The sequence below is a fragment of the Tamandua tetradactyla genome, chromosome 7, assembly GCF_023851605.1.
Source record: "Tamandua tetradactyla isolate mTamTet1 chromosome 7, mTamTet1.pri, whole genome shotgun sequence".
NCBI lineage: Eukaryota > Metazoa > Chordata > Mammalia > Pilosa > Myrmecophagidae > Tamandua > Tamandua tetradactyla.
The window spans coordinates 63,734,185-63,760,756 of NC_135333.1; the positions used below are offsets into that span (position 1 = coordinate 63,734,185).

At 36.1% G+C, this 26,572-nt stretch overlaps 1 protein-coding gene and 1 long non-coding RNA gene across 9 annotated transcripts in view; one reads left to right on the plus strand and one right to left on the minus strand.

Moving 5' to 3' along the window:
* WNK1 (WNK lysine deficient protein kinase 1) overlaps positions 1–26,572 on the minus strand; it is a 194,163-nt gene that overhangs the window by 121,772 nt on the left and 45,819 nt on the right. The gene's annotated exons all lie outside the window — the stretch shown is intronic.
* LOC143691329 (uncharacterized) overlaps positions 7,244–26,572 on the plus strand; it is a 105,415-nt gene continuing 86,086 nt past the window's right edge. For all 3 annotated transcript variants that reach the window (XR_013179469.1, XR_013179467.1, XR_013179468.1), the window contains exon 1: positions 7,244–7,435. This is a non-coding gene — a long non-coding RNA (uncharacterized LOC143691329). The remainder of the gene's footprint in view (positions 7,436–26,572) is intronic.

The following is a 26,572-nucleotide window of genomic DNA, read 5'->3' on the forward strand; positions in this document are numbered from 1 at the left end:
CTGACTTTATTTATTGGATTTCAGTTCTAAAACCTGCTTGGGCTTGAGATTTCATCTGTCTTCAGATGGATGTTAAAACCATGCCTCTTAGTTAATGTGCTGGTTTGAAATGATGTATGTACCCTAGAAAAGCCATGTTTTATCCTAATCCCATTTTGTAAGGGCAGCTGCTTCTTCTAATACCTATTCAGCACTGTATGCTTGAAACTGTAAATAGATCATCTTCCTGGAGACAAGATTTAATCAAGAGTGGTTGTTAAACTGGATTAGCTGGAGGCATGTCTCCATCCATTTGGGTGGATCTTGATTTAATTTCTGAAGTCTTACAAAGAGGAAACAATTTGGAGAATGAGAGAGATTCAGAGAGAGCAGAGCAGAATGACATAGCCATGAGAAGCAGAGTCCATCAGCCAGCAACCTTTGGCGATGAAGAAGGAAAATGCCTCCCAGGGAGCTTCATGAAACAGGAAGCCAGGAGAAGAAGCTAGCAGATGATGCTGTGTTCACCATGTGCCCTTCCAGGTGAGAGAGGAACCCTGACCGTGTTTGCCATGTACCCTTCCACTTGAGAGAGAAACCCTGAGCTTCATCGGCCTTCCTGAATCAAGGTATCTTTCCCTGGATGCCTTAGATTGGACATTTCTATAGACTTGTCTTAATTGGGAAATCTTCTTAGCCTTAGAACTGTAAACTAGCAACTTATTAAATTTCCTTTTTTAAAAGTCATTCTGTTTCTGGTAAATTGCATTCCAGCAGCTAGCAAACTAGAACAGTTAACAAGACTGCATGTCCCAGAAGAGCCCTAGTGTCAATTCACATTTTTCCTACTCTTAGTCTCTTCTTAGTTTCTAGACCTTGGAGAGTACTACATCATTCTTGCAAGCTCAGCTATGCATTTAAAAGGACAGGTTGCTATTGCTGTTGTTCGAATAAAAAAAATTTAATTATCAGGTTTTTTGTAGTGGGAAGAGTTTTCAGCTTGTCCAGTTTTCCATTTGTTGAAAATAAGGGTTTACAATATATGTTTTTTAAAAATCTTGGTTACTGTTAAAGTAACCAAAAAAGAGATCAGGCTTCAATTAGAGTTTAAAATGAACCCAATATGGCTGGGTCTAAAGATAATTTAGAATACAGGGTAAAAGATGATAGCATATGTACTTTAGACCTTTACCTACTGTTCAGACCAAAGGCAGAGAGATTTATTATGTCTAGAACCTAAATTTTATTTAACACATAATCTATATCAACCTGTCTAGACAGCCCATTTACACAACTCCTGGAGTCCTGAACAGGAATGAGGCCTTGTATTTCTATACAGCTTAATATAATACCAGGATACCTCTCAGAGTATGGTGGGATGATAATTAAAAAGTATTGGTAGAGTCCCTTGAGGGTCTGAAGGGGGGAAATACATATATATATATATATTTGGAACTGTTAAACTTTCCCATTCTGGAAACCCCAGATATCTTCTCAACCATTGGGGACTCTCAAAAAAATAGGTCAAGCCCTAGATTTTGAGGCTTGTCCATATGAAATTTATTTCTGTAGGGGAGAAGCTATGACTACCCATAACGAGGCCTAAGAGTTACTTTCCGGAAGCTTCGCTGAGCTCAGATGTGGCCTCTCTCCATGACCGAATTTGCAAGGAAAATCGTTACCTTCCCCACTATGTGGACATGACATTCGGGGGTTTAAGTTTCCTTGACAGCATGGGGTATGGATCCTGGGGATGAGAAGTCTGGCCCCGACACTGTGGGACTGACTACACCTTCACCTTGCAGAACAAAATACGAAAAAGAAGTGTAACAAAATAAGACAACAGTGGCCGAGAGATCAAATGAAGACAAGAAGCTTTTGTGGAGGCTACTCTTATGCAAGCTTAAGTTAGATAATGTTAATTGTCATGTCTGCCAAGCCCCAACCAATGTTACTCCTGATTCTTTTTTTTAAATTTATTTATCAATTAAAAAAATTAAGAACAAACAAAAACATTAACATATCATTCCATTCTACATATATAATCAGCAATTCTCAATATCATCACATAGTTGCATAGTCATCATTTCTTAGAACATTTGCATCAATTCAGAAAAATAAAATGAAAACAGAGGAAAAAAAAAAAAGATTATACATACCATACCCCTTACCCCTAAGCTTTCATTTATCACTAGCATTTCAAACTAAATTTATTTTAACATTTGTTGCCCCTATTATTTATTTTTATTCCATATGTTCTACTCGTCTGTTGACATGGTAGATAAAGGGAGCATCAGACACAAGGTTTTCACCATCACACAGTCACACTGTGAAAGCTCTATCATTATTCAAGCATCATCAAGAAACATGGCTACTGGAACACAGCTCTACATTTTCAGGCAGTTCCCTCCAGCCTCTCCACTACATCTTGAATAGCAAGGTGATATCTACTTAATGCATAAGAATAACCTCCAGGATAACCTCTCAACTCTGTTTGGAATCTCTCAGCCATTGACACTTTGTCTCATTTCACTCTTCCCCCTTTTGGTCGAGAAGGTTTTCTCAATCCCTTGATGCTGAGTCTCAGTTCATTCTAGGGTCTCAACCCCTTGATGCTGAGTCTCAGCTCATTCCAGGATTTCTGTTCCATGTTGCCAGGAAGGTCCACACCCCCTAGCAGTCATGTCCCACGTAGACAGGAGGAGGGTGGTGAGTTTGCTTGTTGTGTTGGCTGGAGAGAAAGGCCACATCTGAGCAACAAAAGAGGCTCTCTTGGGGGTGACTCTTAGGCCTAAATTTTAAGTAAACTTGACCTATCCTTCGTGGGGTTAAGTTTCATATGAACAAACTCCAAGACTGGGGGCTCAGCCTATAGCTTCGGCCGTCCACACTGCTTGTGAGAATATCAAGAATTCAACTTGGGGAAGTTGAATTTCTTTCCGTTCTCACCATTTCCTGAAGGGGATTTTGCAAATACTTTTCCACTCACTGATCAAATCACTCTGAGATTCATCAGGGCATCACTGTGGACAAACCAACAAAATCTCATGTCCTATCCAAGATTCCAAGTACTTACAGTATTAAATCAAGCTATCTACATAAGTTATATTAGGAAATGCACTAGTCAAAATATAAATTTTGTACCAAATAAATATTTTTTGCTTTAGTCTCACACATAAAGTGAAATTTTAAAATATTAATTACCATGTATTTTCATCACCCTGCAGTAATAACATTCCTTTGTTCTTCCTCATGCACAAACATTTTTAAAATCTGTACATTTGGTCACTATTATTATACACTCTAGGCATTCCTAGCTTATACCATCTCAATCTTTATTGTCTATCTTTCTTTCTGATTTCATTTATACTCCTGTTCATTCTTGTTTGTTGTAGTTGTTGTTTTAAACTTTATTTCTTTGGAAAAATATCAGACATAAAAAGACACACCATGTAAACTGTATACATTATATATAATTTAAATTCAGAATAATCATAAAATGAATAGCTACACTTAAGCCCCCCCCAATGACTTAAGAAATAAAATATCCCAGCCTTTAGGAAGCCCTTACTTGCCTTGCCCCTGAAGGAGAAAACCACAACCTTAAATTTTGTGTCAATTGCTCCTAAACTTCTTTTTATAGTTTCATCACTTAAATATGTATTCCAAATCAACATACTGTTTAATTCTGTCTGTCTTTGCACTTCCTATTAAAGAAATCATACTTCAACTTGTCTTCTGCTACTTAGATGTGTTTGCTCATCCTTTGGTATGTGTTTTTTGTTTGTTTTTTAATTTTCTAAATCTGATTTTTAAAAATATTTTTATTGTGATATCTTTATATACTATACAATCCATCAGACTGTCTATCCAATGTATATAATCAATTGGATTGGCTCACAATATTATCAAATAGTTGTGTATTCAACATCACGATCATTTTTAGAACATCTGTATCACTCCAGAAAAATAAAAGATAAAAGAAAGACCCATACATTTCATAGCCCTTACCCCTCCTTCTCATTGACCACTAGTATTGCAATCTACCCAATTTTTGTTTTACCTCTTATTCTCCCCCTAGCCATTGATTATTTTTTATCCATAGTTTTTACTCATTTGTCCATACCCTGGATAAAGAAAGCATCACACATAAGGTTTTCACAATCACACAGACACATTGTAAAAGTTATATAGTTATATAATTGCCTTCAAGAATCAAGGCTACTGAAATACAGTTCAACAGTTTCAGGTATTTCCTGCCAGCCACTCCAGTACACCACAAACTAAAATGGTATATCTATATAATACAAAAAAATAATCTCCAGGATAACCTCTCAACTCTGTTTGAAATCTCTAAGCCACTGAAGCTTTATTTTGTGTCATTCTCTTTTCCCCCTTCTGTCAAGAAGGCTCTCTCAATTCCATGATGCCGGATTCTGGCTTATCCCGGGAGTCCTGTTCCCATGTAGGGGGAAAGGCAGTGAGTTCACCTGCTGAGTTGGCTTAGGGAGAGGCCACATTTGAGCAACAAAAGAGGTTCTCTGGGGGGTGACTCTTAGGCATAATTATAAATAGGCTTAGTTTCTCCTTTGCAGGAATAAGTTTTATATGAGTGAACCCTAAGATTGAGGGCGCAGCCTATTGAATTGGTTGTCCCCAATGCTTGTGAGAGTATCAAGAATTTCCCATATGGGGAAGTTTTAATATTTCTTTCTTTCTCCCCAGTCCCTGAAGGGAACTTTGCAAATACTAATTTGTATAATAGTATTGTATAATAAATAGTAACTTATTTTCTGCTCAAATTACTCTGGGATGTATGGGCACATCATACTAACCAACAAGATCTCTTTCCCTACTCAAGACTACACATAAATGTGGTGTTCGAATAAACTGACCATACAAGTTAAATTAGATAATGCCTTACCAAAAATATAAATTTTGCACGAAATAAACATCTTTTCCTCTGATCTCACACAGAAGGTGAAGTTTTAAAATATAAACCATATCATCCTTTCCCTATATTCTGATTTACCTTAGCCATATTCGGATCAGCTTCATTCATATCTCTACTTGAAGTCTGATCACTTTTTCAACTTTTTAAATAGCTGCTGTACAGAGTAATGCTGACTTTCACAGCTTCAGAGTTCTAACTCTGATTCTCAGGTGTCACATAAATACCTGAAGTTCCACATGCTTTTAAACACCTAGGGGCTTGAACTGAAACTCTACAGAGGTGTCATGCACTAGGTTTGCCTTCCTGGAACCTATAATTCCCAGAGGGTTCCTTTGTCAGATAAATCCTGAAACTCAGAAACTCAGAGGGACCAGCCTCTGCAAGATTATCAATTAATTACTTTCCCCTATCCTTCAGTGTTGATACCCTTTCTCAACATGAAAAAGTCAGAAGGGACATTGCCCAAAGATTGGGAGAAGGATTAAAGGAGATGGAGGAAGTATAACAGAGAAAACACGATATAACAAAGGAGTATGGCTGCTTAATCACTATATTAATATTCCTTCTAGCCTCCACGTTTTGGCGCAGCTAGAAGGAAAAATCTGAGCTGGTACAATGGTAGCTCATGACAGACTGTGGGATCCATTCTATAACTACTTGTTGGAGTGTGCTTTGAAAATGGTTGCTTTTTTTCTTTCTTTGCTTTGTAAATATATTTTACAATTTAAAAAGTAAAAAAAAGAAAACTTACCAAAAATTCTTAAAGCTACACTGAAAGGAAAAAAAGAATAGAACACTTGTTGACTCACTTGCACATTATTCATCTTTACTATAAATGAATTAAGAAAATTGTATCTTAAAAGAAGTTATAAAAAGTTAATCTAATCTCAAAACAACTAGAAAACTATAGTCACATGAGCCAAATGAATTATGATATATCTACTATTAAATGTTATCTACCTTCTTAATTATCTTGATAAGCACTCTTAGTATCTTCTGTACCATGAAGCATTCATTTAATTTTGACAATGATTGTACATCTTCACAAATGTTTGCTTACATTTTAACATAATTGTGTGTCCTGCTTGTGTCAGATAACAGGATATGATGAACATCACAGACAGATCTTTGTTGGCCTAGACCTTACAGCATAAGAATGAGAGGCATTACTTTTTACTAAGTTTAATAAAGAAGGGAAAATGGGTGCTTTGAGAACGCAGCACCAAAGACCCAACTCTGTGTAAGTGTACACACACTAGAGTTAGCCAAATAAAACAAGAACCCATGTCAGCAGATTTCTCTGAGGAGTAAGTGAGATCATCATGGAAATGAAAGTACCTCCAGTTGTTGTCCCATTATAATTTGCTTAAGACCACGCTAATTTGGAAACAGTGTGAAAGGTAAACTCAGAAATATAAGAAATAGACTGAGGCAAAGGTACTCAAACTATTTTAACAATGAGCTGTGAAATCTAATAAATACTATGAGATGTTTATTTACCCAATGCTTAGTCCACTGGAAAATATATCACTTGTAATAGCAACTATAGCTGAACCTTGAAGAATACACTGCACAGGATGATAGATGGTATAGTATACTGCTTAACAGTTCTAGTGTGTATATGAATTTTTAAATACAATCACTGTTGTACAGATAGGAAATTAACTTTAAGTCAATAATTTTCTTTACAGGGCTTTCATAAAAAAATTATATAATTTAAAGACAAACTATACTTTCAATTGTGAAATGTCTTCTCCCAGCCAGAAATTACCATTGGATGTGAAATAAGACTGTAGTATAAAATCGTTCTATATCATTGTACTTAAATTTTATTCATAATTTTTAATCTCTTTAAAGATTTCAAGTTTTCAAAACTGTTTTAAAGTTCCCAAAGTTTCTAAATTCTTTCTGCTGAAAACTTGCTCAAAGTAATTTATTTATGCTTTCTAAACCACTGTCACCACCCTATTTCAAGAGATCATGATCTCTTCTAGGTTCCTGCAATAACCTTCTACTATCTGGTTTCCACACACCTACTCTTACTCTTCTACAATCTTGTTTTTCCTTTTGTCCACATTAGAGCCAGAATATTTTTAATGCCAATTTAATCGACTCTAAGTAATACCTACTTAATTCTAAGCAATACTATTTTTTAACATTTTTGAAATCAAGATGCATCATATAATTGAACGAATGTTAAGATTCAGTGAAATATCATATATCAAAAATCTTCAATAACTTCCTTCACACTTTTGGATAAAGTTGAAAACCATTGTGACCTCTGAGGCCCCACATAATGTGTATCTTCCCAACCCTCTGAGGTTAATTTTTTGCCACTCAACCCTTTTCTATTCTTAAGCATGCATTGCTCCTTCATATATGCTGGTCCATCTTCTAGAATGCCCTTCTATCAATCTTTTTTGCCTAGTTAATGCTCAGTCGTTCTTCAAAGATCGAATTAATCATCTCTGGGACACCTTCCTTTACTGCCCTCACTTCAGGGTAAGTCACTGCAGTCATTTTTATACGTCTTTAAAAATTCTATACATGCTTCTTTCATAACACTTTATCACAAGTAAAACTATATTGAATCTCATCCCCAGAGATTATAACCTCTGAAGATAGTGACAAATGATCTTGTTCAATGTTCTATTTCTATTACCTGACAATCTAGCATTCTGACTTGTTCAACACAGCCTTTCTGAATGGATCATGAATGTATTTTTCAAACAAGTGTGTATGTACGTGTGTGTGATTAACAAGTAAACTATTCCCCAAGCATAAAAGAAATTTTTATGACATAAAAGGTGAAAATTGCTAAAGCAGTGATCACAAAATTTAGCTTCTGAATCTCAGTAAATCTAACAACTCAAAACTATGTATGATCGATTTGCAAAGGACACAGCCGGTGCCATTTGACTCGTAATTAAGCTGCCAACTACTTACTCATGACAAAATATGAGGAGAGGGAAAAAAAAAAAAAAAACAAGCAGAAACTTCTTCCTCACCAAAAATCTACAACTAATTTTCCCCGAGAATACACTGAATGGCAATTTTCAGATTCCACAGGAATATTAAGATTATTTTATATCTAATTTTGCCTGGAAATCATCTATCCACTAAATAAAAAGTCTTTTACATATCTATTATAGGAATTTTGTCTTCTCTGAAACTAAGTTTCCTCCATCATCTAGGAACATGTCATAAAATATTTTAGAGAATGAATTATCTTAGTGACTAAAAGATTTTTTAAGACAACAGTAAAACAGATCAAAACTAACTTAAGCACAGAGATCAATAGGAACCCAACTGGGGTTTTAAAAATAACATTTGCCAGATGTTTGCTATTTGATAGCTGTTTTTTTTTCTTTTACTTCTGTTCTCATTTAATTCTCAGAAAAACTCTATGTCATATTAAGCGTTATTACTTTATTTTATAGATGAACAGACTCAGAAAAATTTAATATCTTCCTAAAATTAACAAGACTTGTAAATGAAAAGCAGAACTAAGTGTTAAACGCAGATTTGATTCAAACCTCTTCCTTCACTCATTGTACTACATGAAACACATCTGAAAAAATAAGCAACGTCTAAAACAACATTTTTTCTCAGAAAAGCCATGTTGGCGTTTCTGTTATTACCTTGGGATCACTGAAAAGGACTAGGCACTTTACTAAATCACGGTTAAAGGTAAAATGAGAAAGAGGAACCTGTATTGTTTAAATACTACCAACTGTAATATTATCAAATCAACATGAAGACAATAATGAAATTTTTAAATAAAGCATTAAAAAAGTAGCAATAAAGCGTCAAATGAGATCTGACACTTCATATTAGTCACTCCTGCTTTTAATATCTTCTCTTTAACATTATCAAACTGAATACTCCCAGGGCTTTGATATACTACCCCAACTGCAGCATTCGTTACCTTCAATATAGAGCTGATGGCTGCATCTGACCCACTCTTTTCATTTCATCCATTCCTTTCCACCTACATTAAATTGTTCTGACAAGCTAAATGAACAAAACCAAGGATTCCTATCACATGACCTCTCACAACATGCACAGTTCCAGACTGCCAGGGGGTGGGAGTAGGGAAGTTAGGACAACAAAAACAATTGTTCATCTCAGTACCATCCAAGTAACAGCACTCAGTAAATTATTTGCTGATGTAATTTCTTTTTGTGCACAAAACACAATGCTAATATTTGATACAATGGCCTTAAGCAATTTGCATATGTTCAGTTCCTTGCTTTGAAGTTATTGTGTTTCAAACATAGTTTAATGGGCATTTTCTCTCTCATCCCCATATTATGGTATTTTTCTAAAGTTGCAATCCACATCTCTATTAGTTATTTATTTGTACAAGAAACAAAACCTTCCATACCAGCTGCGTGACTTAAACAGTCAGATTGGTTTTCATTAACTAAACCTGAAAACGTCACTGAATTACCTAATAACTATATACCAAAAAGAGCTGGTCCTCAAGTCTTGACAATATTTAAACTTCTGTGGCATTTTATTTTTAGCAATATTCAAAGTCTCACTGTTAAATTAAGACCACATATGATAAGGTTACATATCAAAATATGGGTGGAGAGAAGTATCTGGAATTCCTTGATTAAAATATTTTAGGGCAATATTGGGCTCCTCCTTCCTTATCATTTTCTGCAACACACTGACTTAGCAAAGACCTAGGCATCTAATTCCACCTTTTAAAATGATACTAATTGTGCTAGGAGTTGGGCTATAGAAACATAAGCTTGTTTCCGGGCAGAAAGTCCAGTTTGAAACATAGCTTTCCAAAGCAACATGGGTTTCAGTCACCATTTTTACGAGAAAAGGAATCATATAAATAATTACTTCAGTTGGGCATATCTATCTCTGCTAGGCCTACATGGTCTAATTAGCAATTCAAAGATGACAAAAGTATTTTGTTGGCCTAATTTTAAACTATAGGTAATCTTCATTCTTCTTGAAAACTTCAGAATAATTAGACTGAAGCCTGGAAAAGGGCAGGGAAATAATTAAATGAGGCAAAATAATTGTCATACATACTTAACTATTGGCAACAAAAACCTATCAGCACATCTTTGAGGTGTTTTGAAACACATTATGAAAATTAAACCTGGACTTTATGTGGCTAAATCAGTTCCTACTGGCGATTTCTTTATGACCTTCAAATCTGGTACCCATACATGGTGAAACTAGGCCTATACCATAGTGAAGACAGTCTACATGAGTTGAATTTTCTTCAGTACAGGAGTAGATATGGTGACTAGTTGGGTGCACATTTTAATTATGGCATCATGCCCCTTGCTTCTCAGAATTCTAAAATACCTACAACCAAGCACATATAGGAAAGTTTTAGGTTTATGTTAAAAACATAGCATAAACTTGTAATAGCTGAATCTCAAAAAGAAACCCATTTAGTAAGCTCTATTAGAAAATGGCAAACTATTTTCACTAAGTGACTTAACAGTATCTATTGCACAATAAAGTCCCAGAATAATACCTAGCCATTCACATAAATTCAAAAACTTTCTTTTTTCATCAAAATACAATTAGATTAATTTCAATGTGGAGGCAACTAATTGATAGGGCTAAGCTTCAACCATAATAGATAGGGCTTTAAACTAAAACTGTCAAAAGAAAACAAAAAATTGGAGCAGCTAGAGGGAAATACCTGAAACTGTTGAGCTGTAACCCAATAGCTTTGATTCTAGAAGATGACTGAATAACTACAGAGCTTTTAAGGTGTGACCATGTGATTGTGAAAACCTTGTGACTAACACAACAGTCCCTTTATCCAATGTACTGACAAATGAGTGCGGGGGGAAAAAAGAACATCAAGTAAATAAGTAATGGAATGTTTTGGGTGTTCTTTTTACTTTTTTTTTTTGGAATAATGAAAAGGTTCAAAATCGATTGTGATGAATGCACACTACATGATAATGATGTGCATTACTGATTGTACAATTTGGATGATTATTGGGTATGTGAATATGTAATATATCTCAATAAAATTGCATTAAAATTTTTTTAAAAGATAAAAAGTCTGAAAAGAGAACAGTAGAGAAATTGAATGTGGATGAAGAAAAAGACAGAAAAATTCTTGCTCATTATAGGAAGGAAATTTACAGGTCAGGCAGAAAAGTTTTCAAAGTTTTTCAATGAGATAATGAGGGATCACCAAAGGGGAAACCAACAAAACAACTGAAAAACTCAAACGGAATTATTGGCACTAAAACTTAGTGGGTCATCCTATAAGAATTCGCCACCAGAGAAAAGCAAATCTGTTGGTGCTCATCACATAAAAGAACTCATTGAACTGATCTCCAAAACTGTTTATTTGCCTGAACAAAATGTAAGTCCCAGTATACAAAAACACAATGCATTTGCTTTGTATAACAAGGCATTCACCTAAGGAAATAAAACCAAAGCAAAATTTCTAAAAATCTGAAGTGAAAAAAAATAGAAGGGAAGACTCTTAAGTACAACACATGCATTTACATTACCTTGAAATACTTGTGTATCACTTTTCTTCTAGGTTCCTTTTCTTATCAGATCAATCTTCCCCATACCCACTTGGAGGGAAGGGAATAAATATTTCATCTTTTTTCTTATTTTCAAAGCCATAAGGTTTGAAGATTCAGAAAAAAAGCCAGAAAACCTGATTTCTACAACAAACACACCTCCTTAACAGAGTTTTATATCAAGAGCACATAATATCCTTATGCCTGGCAAAAACTGGTTATTTTAAGGTAATATTTCACTAATTCTGGAATTCAAATTAATATTTCCAAATGTCTTCCAGACGTTTCCATTTGGATATCTTATGACTCCATATATCTCCAACTCCACAAAGTTTCTTTCATAAATTAGCTTATCCACTTAATTTTCCCTATTTCTTATAGTTCTCCCAAGGAATAAAGCTGGAACCTTTTTCAACTCCTGTAATTCCATTATTCCTCATATCTTATTTCCACTGTTGCATACTAGTCAAATTTACAGCTACCTCATTTCAAAATAACTTTGCCTAATTAGTCTTTTCCTATTTCAACCTACCCTCTAGATGAAGATGTTCCCCCAAATAAGATTTTTATCAATCCAATTTCCCTGCTCAAAAATAGTGAATGTCAATTATGCCAAATTATAAGACTTTTCTGGGGCACTTGTTAAACACTCATTCTACAGCTCTGGTTTCTTATAACCACCAAGTTTGGAAGACACCATTAAATGGCTCTCTATTACATCATATCCAAATTCCAAAGTCACTTCAATCCACCTTCTTTCTCAACACTTTCCAAAACAACCCACTACAGACAGGAGGGACTTCTGTATTCTCATGTGCATTAAAAACTAACCTTTGAGTTAGCATAGTTTTAAAAGCTGTGTGTCAATCAAAGGGAGAAAGAATATGCGCATTTTCTTTTGGCTAAATCTTGGTCTCACTTTCAAAATATGGATATGGTAGAAAAAGGGTTTTATTTTTAACACATCCATCTAATTTTACAAAATTTTTATCCTCCGGCTGGGCTGGAAAAGTTTTACTGATAGAAAATCAGTTGCCACTTCAAGAGTATCTTGTTCACTCTCCATGCAGTTTCAGTTTACATAGAATCATACAGTATTTTCATTTAGAAACACAATTTCCCAATTTTAATCTTTAAACTCCTCCAACCAGAAATAAGTCCCAATTCCGTACATGTACAGACTTACATTCTAGCAATTAAGTAAAGGTTTTTTTTTCCACTGAACTTTTTATATTTACAGGGGAAAAAAAAAGACCAAAACAATATCAGAGATTTGTTCAGTATCACAACTCTAGCAACAGGTCAAAGGCATCTCTATCATCATTCACAATGGAATTCTACATGATGAACTAAAATTTCTGCTCATTCTAAAGCCAGCTCTGCATAACAAAAGTATAGGGTATTAAGGACAATGCTAACGCACAACCAATTTAAAGGATAAGAAGTACGTGATACCTGATTTTGAGAAACTCAAAGGGGATTAAAACAAAAAACAGGTTTAGGGTGCATGGGTGGTTTAATGGTAGTATACTGCCTTCTATGTGGGAGACCCAGGTTGGATTCCCAGAGCATGTACCCACTCCCCCACCCCTCCAAAAAAAACAGGTTTTACAAAAGGCAGAAACCTAATTAACTCTATTACAGGTTAAACACAAAATGAAACGGTCATTTTTGTAGGTCACAATGGTTGATTATAAGCTATGTCACATGATTCAACCATATGACTGAATTGTTTTCTTGTTCATTTCTTTTCACGTTGTTTTGGAAGATACCTTATTTAATTCTTTCTGTAAGATTTACTTTTAGGTTGTCCAACAACATTCTTTAGTCTTTGGAGTGTCTAACATTTGGGTTTAAAACATTTTTAAATTGCTAAAACAATCTGGACATTGATAGCTGCCTCTTTTTAATACAACAGATTGTTGTTCACAAACAACATGACATCTGTATTTCCTTTATAACCATGTTTACAATTAGACACTTATTTTAAACATTTCACTATATATATAGTCAGTCATTAGAAAATGATTACAATTCTTGATGTACTGATTATTATTTTAATATGTATATGCTATGGCCTTCTGGCATCTTAAGATTGGAGTTAAGAGTCCAATTTTAGCTCTTTAATAGTAAAGAATAAAATAGAATGAAGTGAGTCCTTTCTGTCGAAACAAAAACTTTTTTAAACTCAGAAAAGTGTTTTTCCTAGTCTATCAATTATTGGTCCTACAGAGATATCAACTATCCATATATTTTCTCTCTCTTCTCTGAACTCACTTTTCACCATTTTTGGGGCTTATCCCCCTCATCAATAATTTAACTTCATATGGCATCTGTTTGTTTCTCTACAAAGTTCAGTGCAGATTAAAATTGTACTATTCTTTCCCTGTACAGTCATTTTTATCCCTTCCTCAAACAGTCTAGTTTTCTTACCACATGCCATAAGCCATGTCTTGATACCATTTTATCAAACATGATAGCATTTTCTTAAATTACACTTTTATATCTTGCAAAAGTCTTCTGGATTCTCTTCTTAGATCTATGTAGATACATCTTCCAAACTTAGTTTTTAAGGTCCTATTGTCTGTCACATATGTGGAAGTCAAATTCCCTTTTCATAATTACAACTCTGAAGTGTATACTTGCAATACAATTCCCAGTTTCTAGCAGGCTTTTATCTAGTACAGATGTTTCTCAAATTCCTATCATTTGCTTTTCATTTTCTTCCTTTTTTTTTTTGCCAAAATCAATACTATACTAATATATAGTATATACTATAAACACACAAATACTTACTTGATATTTTTAAACACTTCATTATACTTAATACCGATTTTAGCATCTTTTTAACCAACTAGTAGTGCTATATTGGTTATTAAACTAAATTTATAAATATAAAATGTTCACCCATATACCACCTAAAAGCACCCTTTATCTCTAAAAGTATGTGTACTACATTTTGTATAAGAAGCCCAAATATACCTTTCTCTGATTTCTGCTATATGTATACTACTAGTTCCCTACTACAATGCCCTCTCCCCACACCCCATTTTACTGATGCGCTTTCATAAAGAAAAGCTGGGAGTAGCGTGGAAAAAGGATACTGCTCAATTTTTTGGTTAGCAGCCAGCTGCCTTCCCCTCCCCACCCCACCCGACCACCAATCTTGGTCTGTCTCAAACACCAAAGTCAATATATATTCTGTAAGTTAATATCTACACAGGTTATTTCTATCTGTCTCAATTTATTTCACTGTTAGTACCAATTATTCCCAGTTCTATCTTTCTTTCCATCCAACTTTAGTTTGCAGTGATGTTGGGAATTTTCATTCTTTTAATCTTATGATTATTTTAATGAGAAAAATAAGAAAGGTAGTATTTGGAGTTGCTATTCAGACACCACCTTGGAACATAAACTCACACAAAATATGCACATAGACACACTTTCAGCTTTGCTAAGGAACACTCGAAGAGCTGTACAATTGACACCAAGGAAGAAGCCTGTTCTTTGCAGTGACAGGATAACCATTAATATCATTCAATATAATCAAGGAAGTTTGTAGGGACTTCCAATTCAAGATGGCAGTATAAACATCTTACTTTACTGTTACTTATTTTCCCTCCAGAGAGTACCATTAAAAATGGTAACTCAAAAACAGTAAAAAAAAAAATTTTAAAGACAACTCAAATTATAGAAATAAACAAGTAAATACTAACTGAACAACATGGAAAAAGATGAAAAAAAGAGCCATTGGTAGATAAGAGGTATATGCAAATGGTGAAATCTGGCCTAAGTAATATCCTAGATTATATATGGATGGCAACTAAGAAGAGAACCAACTCTTTCATCATAAAGCCCTGAAAAGTTCCATAGGGCTGTAGGTTGGGAACTGATCAGATTATCTCTCCATGGAGAGATGTGGCTCACCCAATTGTGGGTATTAACTTTTGATTAGAGGGAGCTGTGACGTCACCTATTCCATGTGGGTCTTGATTAGTTTGCTGGACTCCTTTAAAAGGAGAAACATTCTGGAAAAAAGCTTCAGAGCCATGAGATCCATGAGAGCCACGAGAACCAAGACAGCCCACACAGCCAGAGAGATCTTTGGAGATGAAGAAGGAATACGCTCCCGGGGAAGCGTTGAAGCCTAGAGAGAAAGCTAGTAGATGTTGCCTGTTTGCCATATTCCTTTCCAGTTGAGAGAAAAACTCTGAACTTCTTGAATGAAGGTAACCTCTTATTGGAGCCTTAATTTCTATAGCCTTGCTTAAATTTGGACATTTTCAAAGGCTTAGAACTGTAAACTTGCAACTTAATAAATCCCCCTTTTTAAAAGCTGTTCCATTTCTGGTATATCACATTCTGGCAGCTAGCAAACTAGAAAAGATACTATGAGCAAAACTAAGAAGAAGAAACTCTTTAATATTAATTATCTTGGTTAAATATGCAGATAATGGAGGCTGAGCGGTAGAACAGAAGAGAAGGGGATGACAGCAGTATTATTTTCATTTTATAGAAGAGTAGAAACTATCTTAGATGGAAAAATAAAATTATGGGATGGTGATATTATCTAAAATTGCAATCGAAATGCAACTGAACTGCAATCATTTGTATACTATCATTAGGATTGCTGCTATGGTATCACAACCATTTTTCAACCCAACCTCCCCTGCCACCCCAAAACTATCTTTTCATCAAACTTGAATTTTTTTAAAAGGAAACCTGATCTTACTACTGTCACTGAAATCACTGACGCTTGCCTTATATACAAGATAACCATAAATTTGGAAAACGTTACAAAATTCTAACTAAAAGCTTTGCAACTACAATTGGACACCTATGCAAATCTAAAGACAAGAATTACAGTCGTAAAGAATCCATTTTGTGAAGTTGTGGGAAAAAGAACACTATATACTAATTAAAGAGTCAACTCACCAAGGAGATACAACAATCAAAAATGTTTATGCTCCCAATCAAGGAGCTCCAAAATACATGAGACACACATTGGCAAAACTGAAGGGAGAGACAGATGTTTCAACAATAATAGTAGGAGACTTCAATACACCACTCTCCTCTATAGAGAGAACAACCAGACAGAAGATCAACAAGGAAATAGAGAAGTTAAATAACTTGATAAATGGATTAGACGTAAGAGACATATATAGGTCACTGCACCCCAAAGCCCAAGGATATACACTGTTCTCTAGTGCTCATGGAACATTCTCCAGGATACAATATATGATGGGGCAAAAGACAGATCTTTATAAATTTTAAAATACTTTCTCTGATCACAATATGATGAAGCTGGATCTCAATAACCACCAAAGAATGAGAACATTCACAAATATATGGAGATTAAATAACACACTTTTAAACAACCAGTGGGTCAAAGAAGAAATTGCTAAAGAAATCAGCAGCTATCTGGAGATTAATGAAAATGAGACTACAACTTATCAGAACTTATGGGATGTGGAAAAGGCTGTGCTGAGGGAAATTTATTGCCCTAAATGCCTACATTAAAAAACAAGAAAGAGCAAAAATCGAGGACCTAAGAGTAAACCTGGAGAAAGTTGAGAAAGAACAGCAAACTAATCCCAAAGTAAATAGAAGAAGAGAAATAACAAAGATTAAGCAGCAATAAATGAATGGGAGAACAAAAGAACAATAGAAAGAATCAATAAAACCAAAAATTGGTTCTTTGAGAAAATCTATAAAATTGATGGGCCACTAGCAAGACTGACAAAAAAAGAGACAGGATACAAATAAACAAAATCAGAAATGAGAAGGAGTGCATTACCACAGACCCTGAAGAAATAAAAGAAATCATAAGAGGATACCATAAGCAACTATATGCCAACAAATTAGACAACTTAGATGAAATTGGATAAATTCCTAGAGACACACAAACAAGCTACACTGCTCAAGAAGAAATAGAATATCTCAACAAACCAGTCAAAAGAGAGTCAATCAGTCATGAAAAATCTTCCTACAAAGAAAAGCTCAGGGCCAGATGGCTTCATGGGGGAACTTTATCAAACATTCCAGAAAGAACTAATGCCAATTCTGCTCAAACTTCTCCAAAACCTGAGGAAAAGGAACACTACCTAACTCATTTTTTGATGCTAGTATCATTTTAATACCAAAACTCAGTAAAGATACTACAAGAAAGGAAACTACAGCCAATCTCCCTAATGAAAGTAGATGCAAAAATTCTCAATAAAATATTAGCAAATCGAATCCAACAACACCTTAAAAGAATTATACACCATGACCAAGTGGGGTTTATACCAGGAATGTAAGGATGGTTCAAGCCAAGAAAATCAATTACATTACACAAATCAAAAGGGAAAAAATCACATGATCATCTCGACTGATGCTGAAAAAGCATTCAACAAAATTTAGTATCCTTTTCTGATAAAAACACACCAAAATATAGGAATCAAAGGTAATTACCTCAATATGATTAACGGAATACATGAAAAACTGATAGCCAGCATCATCCTCAGTGAAGAGAGACTGAAAGTTTTCCCCCTAAGATCAGAAACGAGACAAGGATGCCCACTGTCACCACTAATAATCAACATTGTGCTAGAACTTCTAGCTAGAACAATTAGGCAGGACAAAGAAAGGGATACAAATTGGAAGGGATGAAGTAAAACTCTCATTACTTGCAGATGAAATCACACTATACTTAGAAGATTCTGAGAAATCTACAGCAAAGTCACTCAAGCTAATAACAAATTCAGCAAGATGGCAGGATATAAAATTAATGTGCAAAAACCAGCAACATCCGGCAACAATTCTATACACAAGCAATGACCTAGTTGAGGAGTCAGTTAAGGAAAAAATCCATTCAAAATAGCAACTAAAAGAATCAAGTACTTAGGAATGAATTTAACTACAGACATAAAAGGACTAGTACACAAAAAACTACATGATACTGGTAAAAGAAATCAAAGGTGATCTAAGTAGCTGGAAAGATATTCCCTGCTCATGGATAGGCTAAATATAGTTAACATGTCAATTATCCCCAAATTGATCTACAAATTCAATAAAATAACAATTAAAATTTCAACAACCTACTATGAAGATTTGGAAAAGGTAATTAACAAATTCATCTGGAAGGGAAAGAGACCCCAACTAGCTAAAAAGCATCCTAAAAAAAAAAGAACGAAGTGGGAGGATTAACACTACCAGACTTTAAAGCTTACTATAAAGCCACAGTGGTCAAAACAGCATGGTACTGGCACAAAGACATCAGCCAAGAGAATGAAAGAAGACCCTATCTTACAGACCCACACAAAAAGGATCAAACACCTAAATATAAGAAGGAGCACCATAAAGCTTCTAGAAGAAAATGTAGGGAAACATCTTTAAGACCTAGTAATGTGAGGTAGCTTTCTAAACTTTACACCCAAAGCACAAGCAACAAGAGAAAAAATAGATAAATGGGAACTCCTCAAAATCAAATGCTTCTGCACCTCAAAAGACTTTGTCAAAAAAGGTGAAGAGGCAGCCAACTCAATGGGAGAAAACATTTGGAAATCACTATCAGACAAAGGTTTGATTTTCTGTACATACAAAGAAATCATACAACTCAACAACAAAAGAACAAACAACCCAATTATAAAATGGGCTAAAGATATGAATAGGCACTTTTCTGAAGAGCAAATACAGATGGCTCAAATACAGATGGCTCAAAAGCACATGTAGAGGGCGGGCCGCAGTGGCTCAGCAGGTAAGAATGCTTGCCTGCCAAACCCGAGGACCCGGGTTCGATTCCCGGTGCCTGCCCATGTAAAAAAAAAAAAAAAAAGAAAAAAAAGAAAAAAGCACACGTAGAGATGTTCATTGCCATTGGCTATAAGGGAAATGCAGATCAAGGCTACAATGAGATACCACCTCACACCTGTAAGAATGGCTGGTATTAAACAAACAGGAAATTATAACTGTTGGAGAGGACATGGAGAAACTGGGACACTTACGCACTGCTGGTGAGAATGTATAATGGAACAGTGACCTAAGGAAGACATTTGGCAGTTCCTTAAGAAACTAAATAACGAGTTGCCCTACGACCCAGCAATAGCACTTACTTAGTATATACCCAGAAGAGCTTAAAGCAACGACACAAACAGACATTTGCACACCGATGTTCATAGCAGTATTATTCACAATTGCCAAAAGATGGAAACAAACCAAATGCCCATCAACAGAAGAGTGAATCAACAAAATGTGATATACACATATGATGGAATATTATGCAGCAGTAAGAAAAAATGACGTCCTGAAGCACATGACAAAATGGGTGCCCCTTGAGGACATAATGCTAAGTGAAATTAGCCAGACACAAAAGGATAGATACTGTATGATTCCACTTTTATGACCAGCATAAAGGTATAATCAGAAGTTTATATTAAAGAATATAGGGGACTTAGAGATACACAGAAGGTAGAGATGGGTGAACTGTTAGCCAATGAGGTTGAACTCCAATGCAAGGGAATAGATAGAAGTGAAGGTGGTTCACTATTGGGTCTATAAGTAATATTACCACACTGAAGATGAACAAGATTGAAAGGGGTTGCATAGACCTACGTGTTCCACTGATTATCATTATAAATAAGAATTAGTTCTCGCAAGGATTACTTCAAAGATACGATTCTTGTACAAAGAGTGTTTAAGTCCAGGGTACAGGGGGAAAACTGCTATTGCACGCTATGAGCTATGTTCAAAAGAAAGCCATGAGTACTACCATAGCAACAGCAGAGGTAAACAATGGGGGGGTGGGACAAGAGTTAACAGGAGATTTAGTTTTCCTATTTAGTGAGGATGTGTTTATTGGTTTTCTTTCTTGGGAACAATGAAATTATCTAAAATTGAGAATGTTGATGGACTGTGGACTTTGGGCCCTCTACATGATGCCTGATGAACGCAGGTGGCCGAAGGATGTTCTGACAGAGAAGTAGATTGGTGAACGAACGATGGTGTATACTTATGAATGAAGGTTGTGCTGCTACAAAAAGGAACAATGTCGTGAGGCATGCAACAATGTGAATGAACATGTGGGTAATTTGGTGAGATGAAATAAGCCAGAAACAAAAGAACAAGAATGGTATGGTCACCTTTAGAAAATGCTTAGAAGAAAACCGGGGCCTAGATTGCAAGCATGTTAGGCAGACACATTAAGTCCAGAGTGGTAATTATTACTTCTGGATTTTGAGAGGCTGTTTTATATATATATATAACCTGATAGTTTGAGATAAGAAAGAAGACAAACAGGTTGGGATTAAAGTAATTCAGAACACAGGGTTAAGGAAGACAGTCTCTATATTTTAGAACCACATATACTCTTTGGGACCTGAAAGGATTATTTGGTCTGGAACTGAAATTTTCTGTAGTGTATAATCTAATTCAACCTATCACTATAGCTCATTTGAACAATTGGAACACAGGGAGCTCAGAATAAGAAAGGGGTCCTTTAATCCTGTATAGATTATTTTAATGCCTGGATACATCCTAGAGTATATTAAGCAGATAATCAAAAAGTATTGGCAAAGTCCCCTAAGGGGTGGGAGAAAGAACATGGAACTATTAAACCTTACCATCAGGGAACCTCGATACTGTGTCAAACTTTAGAGACACCCAAATCAATAGGCCATGTCCTCAATCATGAGGCTTACTCTTGTAAAGCTTATGCAGGTAGCAGAGAAGCTTAGACTACATACAGGCATGCCTAAGAGTTACCTCTGAAGTGAAACCACTGACCTCCCCACTATGTGGGACATGACATCCACGGGTAAAATTTTCCCTGGTGATGTAGGAGATGAATCCAGACCTGGTACTGTGTCATCAACAATTCTATTCTGACCAAAAGTAGGAAAAGAAGTGTAACAAAGTAACAGTGGCAGAAAGATTTCGAATAGAGTCAGAAGGCTACTCTGGAGGTTGCTCTTACACAAGCTTCAGGTAGACCTTACTGCCAATCATTACCTGCCAACCCCCAACCAGCACCATTCCAGCCAATCCCAAAGAACACCTAGGGCAATTTATAAGATTCCACAAGGGTTCCAGGCACCTTCCAGAAACCTACAACCTCCAGATGGGTCCCAGTCCAGATAAGTCCTGAAACATAGAGGGCCCAGCCTCTCCAGAACATCAGATAGTTTCATCTCCCTACCCCATATTAGTGACAGACCCTTCCAATAGCAAAAATTTAGAATCGCCATAGCCCAAACAATCTCAAAGAGAGGTATGGAAGGATCAAAGGTGATGGTGGAATTATACACAGAAGATAGGAATTAACAAATGAACATGAATGCTGAATCATTAAAATGATATCTCTTATAGTCTCCAATATTTTAGAGCAGCTAGAAGTAAACACCTAAAATTGTGAAACTGTAACCCATGTCAGACTTTGAAATATGTTCTACAACTAATTGTGGTGCTATACTTGGAAATGTATAGCTTTTTTGTACATATGGTATTGTTCACACAAAAAAAGGAAAAACAGTCAACTGTGATGATAAAAAAAGTATTTAAGCCCTTTAGCCTCCTAAATTCTAGAGCAGCTAGAAGGAAAAATATGAGAGGATCATATAGTAGCCAATGACAAACTCTGGGATCTAGCCTGATTTTTGAAGACTGCTTTGAAAACTATTGCTTTTTTATTTATTTGCTTTGTATATATGTTATGTTACACAATAAAAAAAAGTTTTAAAAAAAATGTAGAATGGCCATAGCCCAAACACCCCTAAAAAGATGGAAAGATCTACAGTGATGGTGGAGTTATACAGTGAAGAAAGGATTTAACAAATTAATACGAATGCTGAATCATTAAATTGGTATTGGTATCTCTTTAGTCTCCAGTATCTTAGAGTGGCTAGAAGTAAAAACCTAAAATTGTGGAATTGTAACCCATGTCAAACTCTGAAATATGTTCTGCAACTAATTGTGGTGCTGTGCATTGAAATTTATTGCTTTTTTCTATATATGTTATTGCTCCCAAAAAAAAAGAGTCAATTTTGATGATAAAAAATATTTAAGCCCTCTACCCTCCTATAATCTGAAGCAGGTTAGGAAAACTATGAGAGGATCATATGGTAGCCTGACAAACCTGGGATCTGTCCTATAACTACATGTCGAAGAGTGCTTTGAAAACTATTGCTTTTTTATTTCTTTGCTTTGTATATATGCTATACTATACAACAAAAAGAGTTAAAAAATAAAAAAATTCAAAACAAGGCTTTGTTATAAATTCTAAAGCAACTGCTAAAAAATACTAAAAGTGGATTACACAATAAGTTAATGGTACAGATAAAATATAAATCTCAAGAGAGCAACTAATAGGTGAACAGAAACAGTGCAGAACAGCTCCCGGGGCCATGGCAGGGAATGGACACACAGCGTACCCCAGTCTGGACTGGCTAGTCTGACTGCGAGACTCGGCTGCGGTGAGATCCCCGAGCGGCGCGTGACTCCCTGAGCAGCGGCAGCTGTGGCGGCCGGAGCTCCTCCCTCCCTCCTTCCCGGGCCGGCTGAGAGTCTCGGAGAGGCAAGTTTCCCAAGCCACGGCAGCCAGCGCCCCTCTTTTGTGGGCGGCTTCCTGGACCGGCTATGAGAGGGTTACCCAAGCCGCGGTGGCCCTCCGCCGCGGGCGCCTTCCTGATCCGGTGGCGAATTCCCCAGGCCGCGGCGGCCTGCGACCGACGCCCCATCCCCGCGGGCGGCTTCCTGGTCCAGTGGCGAATTCCCCGGGCCTGCTGCAGCCGGCGACCGACACCCCTCCAGGGAGAGGAGGGAATTTCCGACAGTGGCACGGACTGGGTCCAACCAAACACCAATAGGGAAATTAATAAAGGAGCCACAGGGTTCCCTCAAGCCGCGGCGGCTGACGCCCCCACCACGCGCGGCCCCCCGAACCAACTGAGAGAATTGGATCGGAAATCCCCAGGCCGCGGAGAACAGTGACCGGGGGGATCCCTTCCAAACACGTGAGAAAAACGTGTGCCACGAGCGCCACCTACTGGGCAGGATAAGAAAAACAGAAACCAGAGATTTCACAGAAAAATCTTACAACCTTGTTGGGTCCGACACCCAGGGAAATCTGACTAAATGCCCAGACGCCAGCAGCAGAAGATAACGGTCCACGCTCAGAAGACTGAGAATGTGGCCCAGCCAAAGGAACAAACCAATAGTTCAAATGAGATACAAGAGCTGAGACAACTAATGCTGAATACACGAACAGAAATGGAAAACCTCTTCAAAAATGAAATCGATAAATTGAGGGAGGACATGAAGAAGACATGGGCTGAACATAAAGAAAAAATAGAAAAACTGAAAAAACAAATCACAGAACTTATGGAAGGGAAGGATAAAGTAGAAAAGATGGAAAAAACAATGGATAACTACAATGATAGATTTAAAGAGACAGAAGATAGAATTAGTGATTTGGAGGATGGAACATCTGAATTCCAAAAAGAAACAGAAACTATCGGGAAAAGAATGGAAAAATTTGAACAGGGTATCAGGGAACTCAAGGACAATATGAACGCACAAATATATGTGTTGTGGGTGTCCCAGAAGGAAAAGAGAAGGGAAAAGGAGGAGAAAAACTAATGGAAGAAATTATCACTGAAAATTTCCCAACTCTTATGAAAGACCTAAAATTACAGATCCAAGAAGTGCAGCGCACCCCAAAGAGATTAGACCCAAACAGGCGTTCTCCAAGACACTTACTAGTTAGAATGTCAGAGGTCAAAGAGAAAGAGAGGATCTTGAAAGCAGCAAGAGAAAAACAATCCATCACATACAAGGGAAACCCAATAAGACTATATGTAGATTTCTCAGCAGAAACCATGGAAGCTAGAAGACAGTGGGATGATATATTTAAATTACTAAAAGAGAAAAACTGCCAACCAAGACTCCTATATCCAGCAAAATTATCCTTCAAAAATGAGGGAGAAATTAAAACATTCTCAGACAAAAAGTCACTGAGAGAATCTGTGACCAAGAGACCAGCTCTGCAAGAAATACTAAAGGAAGCACTAGAGTCAGATACAAAAAGACAGAAGAGAGAGGTATGGAGAAGAGTGTAGAAAGAAGGAAAATCAGATATGATATATATAATACAAAAGGCAAAATGGTAGAGGAAAATATTATCCAAACAGTATTAACACTAAATGTTAATGGACTGAATTCCCCAATCAAAAGACACAGATTGGCAGAATGGATTAAAAAACAGGATCCTTCTATATGCTGTCTACAGGAAACACATCTTAGACCCAAAGATAAACATAGGTTGAAAGTGAAAGGTTGGGAAAAGATATTTCATGCAAATAACAACCAGAAAAGAGCAGGAGTAGCTATACTAATATCCAACAAATTAGACTTCAAATGTAAAACAGTTAAAAGAGACAAAGAAGGACACTATATACTAATAAAAGGAACAATTAAACAAGAAGACATAACAATCATAAATATTTATGCACCGAACCAGAATGCCCCCAAATACGTGAGGAATACACTGCAAACACTGAAAAGGGAAATAGACACATATACCATAATAGTTGGAGACTTCAATTCACCACTCTCATCAACGGACAGAACATCTAGACAGAGGATCAATAAAGAAATAGAGAATCTGAATATTACTATAAATGAGCTAGACTTAACAGACATTTATAGGACATTACATCCCACAGCAGCAGGATACACCTTTTTCTCAAGTGCTCATGGATCATTCTCAAAGATAGACCATATGCTGGGTCACAAAGCAAGTCTTAACAAATTTAAAAAGATTGAAATCATACACAACACTTTCTCTGATCATAAAGGAATGAAGTTGGAAATCAATACTGGCGGAGTGCCAGAAAATTCACAAATACCTGGAGACTCAACAACACACTCTTAAACAACGACTGGGTCAAAGAAGAAATTGCTAGAGAAATTAGCAAATACCTCGAGGCGAATGAAAATGAAAACACAACATATCAAAACTTATGGGACGCAGCAAAGGCAGTGCTAAGAGGGAAATTTATTGCCCTAAATGCCTATATCAGAAAAGAAGAAAAGGCAAAAATGCAGGAATTAACTGTCCACTTGGAAGAACTGGAGAAAGAACAGCAAACTAATCCCAAAGCAAGCAAAAGGAAAGAAATAACAAAGATTAGAGCAGAAATAAATGAAATTGAAAACATGAAAACAATAGAGAAAATCAATAAGACCAGAAGTTGGTTCTATGAGAAAATCAATAAAATTGATGGGCCCTTAGCAAGATTGACAAAAAGAAGAAGAGAGAGGATGCAAATAAATAAGATCAGAAATGGAAGAGGCGACATAACTACTGACCTCACAGAAATAAAGGAGGTAATAACAGGATACTATGAACAACTTTATGCTAATAAATACAACAATTTAGATGAAATGGACGGGTTCCTGGAAAGACATGAACAACCAACTTTGACTCAGGAAGACAAAGATGACCTCAACAAACCAATCACAAGTAAAGAAATTGAATTAGTCATTCAAAAGCTTCCTAAAAAGAAAAGTTCAGGACCAGATGGCTTTACATGTGAATTCTATCAAACATTCCAGAAAGAATTAGTACCAACTCTCCTCAAACTCTTCAAAAAAATCGAAGCGGAGGGAAAACTACCTAATTCATTCAATGAAGCCAACATCACCCTCATACCAAAACCAGGCAAAGATATTACAAAAAAAGAAAACTACAGGCCAATCTCTCTAATGAATATAGATGCAAAAATCCTCAATAAAATTCTAGCAAATCGTATCCAACAACACATTAAAAGAATTATACATCATGACCAAGTAGGATTCATCCCAGGTATGCAAGGATGGTTCAACATAAGAAAATCAATTAATGTAATACACCATATCAACAAATCAAAGCAGAAAAATCACATGATCATCTCAATTGATGCAGAGAAGGCGTTTAACAAGATTCAACATCTTTTCCTGTTGAAAACACTTCAAAAGATAGGAATACAAGGGAACTTCCTTAAAATAATAGAGGGAATATATGAAAAACCCACAGCTAATATCATCCTCAATGGGGAAAAATTGAAAACTTTCCCCTAAGATCAGGAAC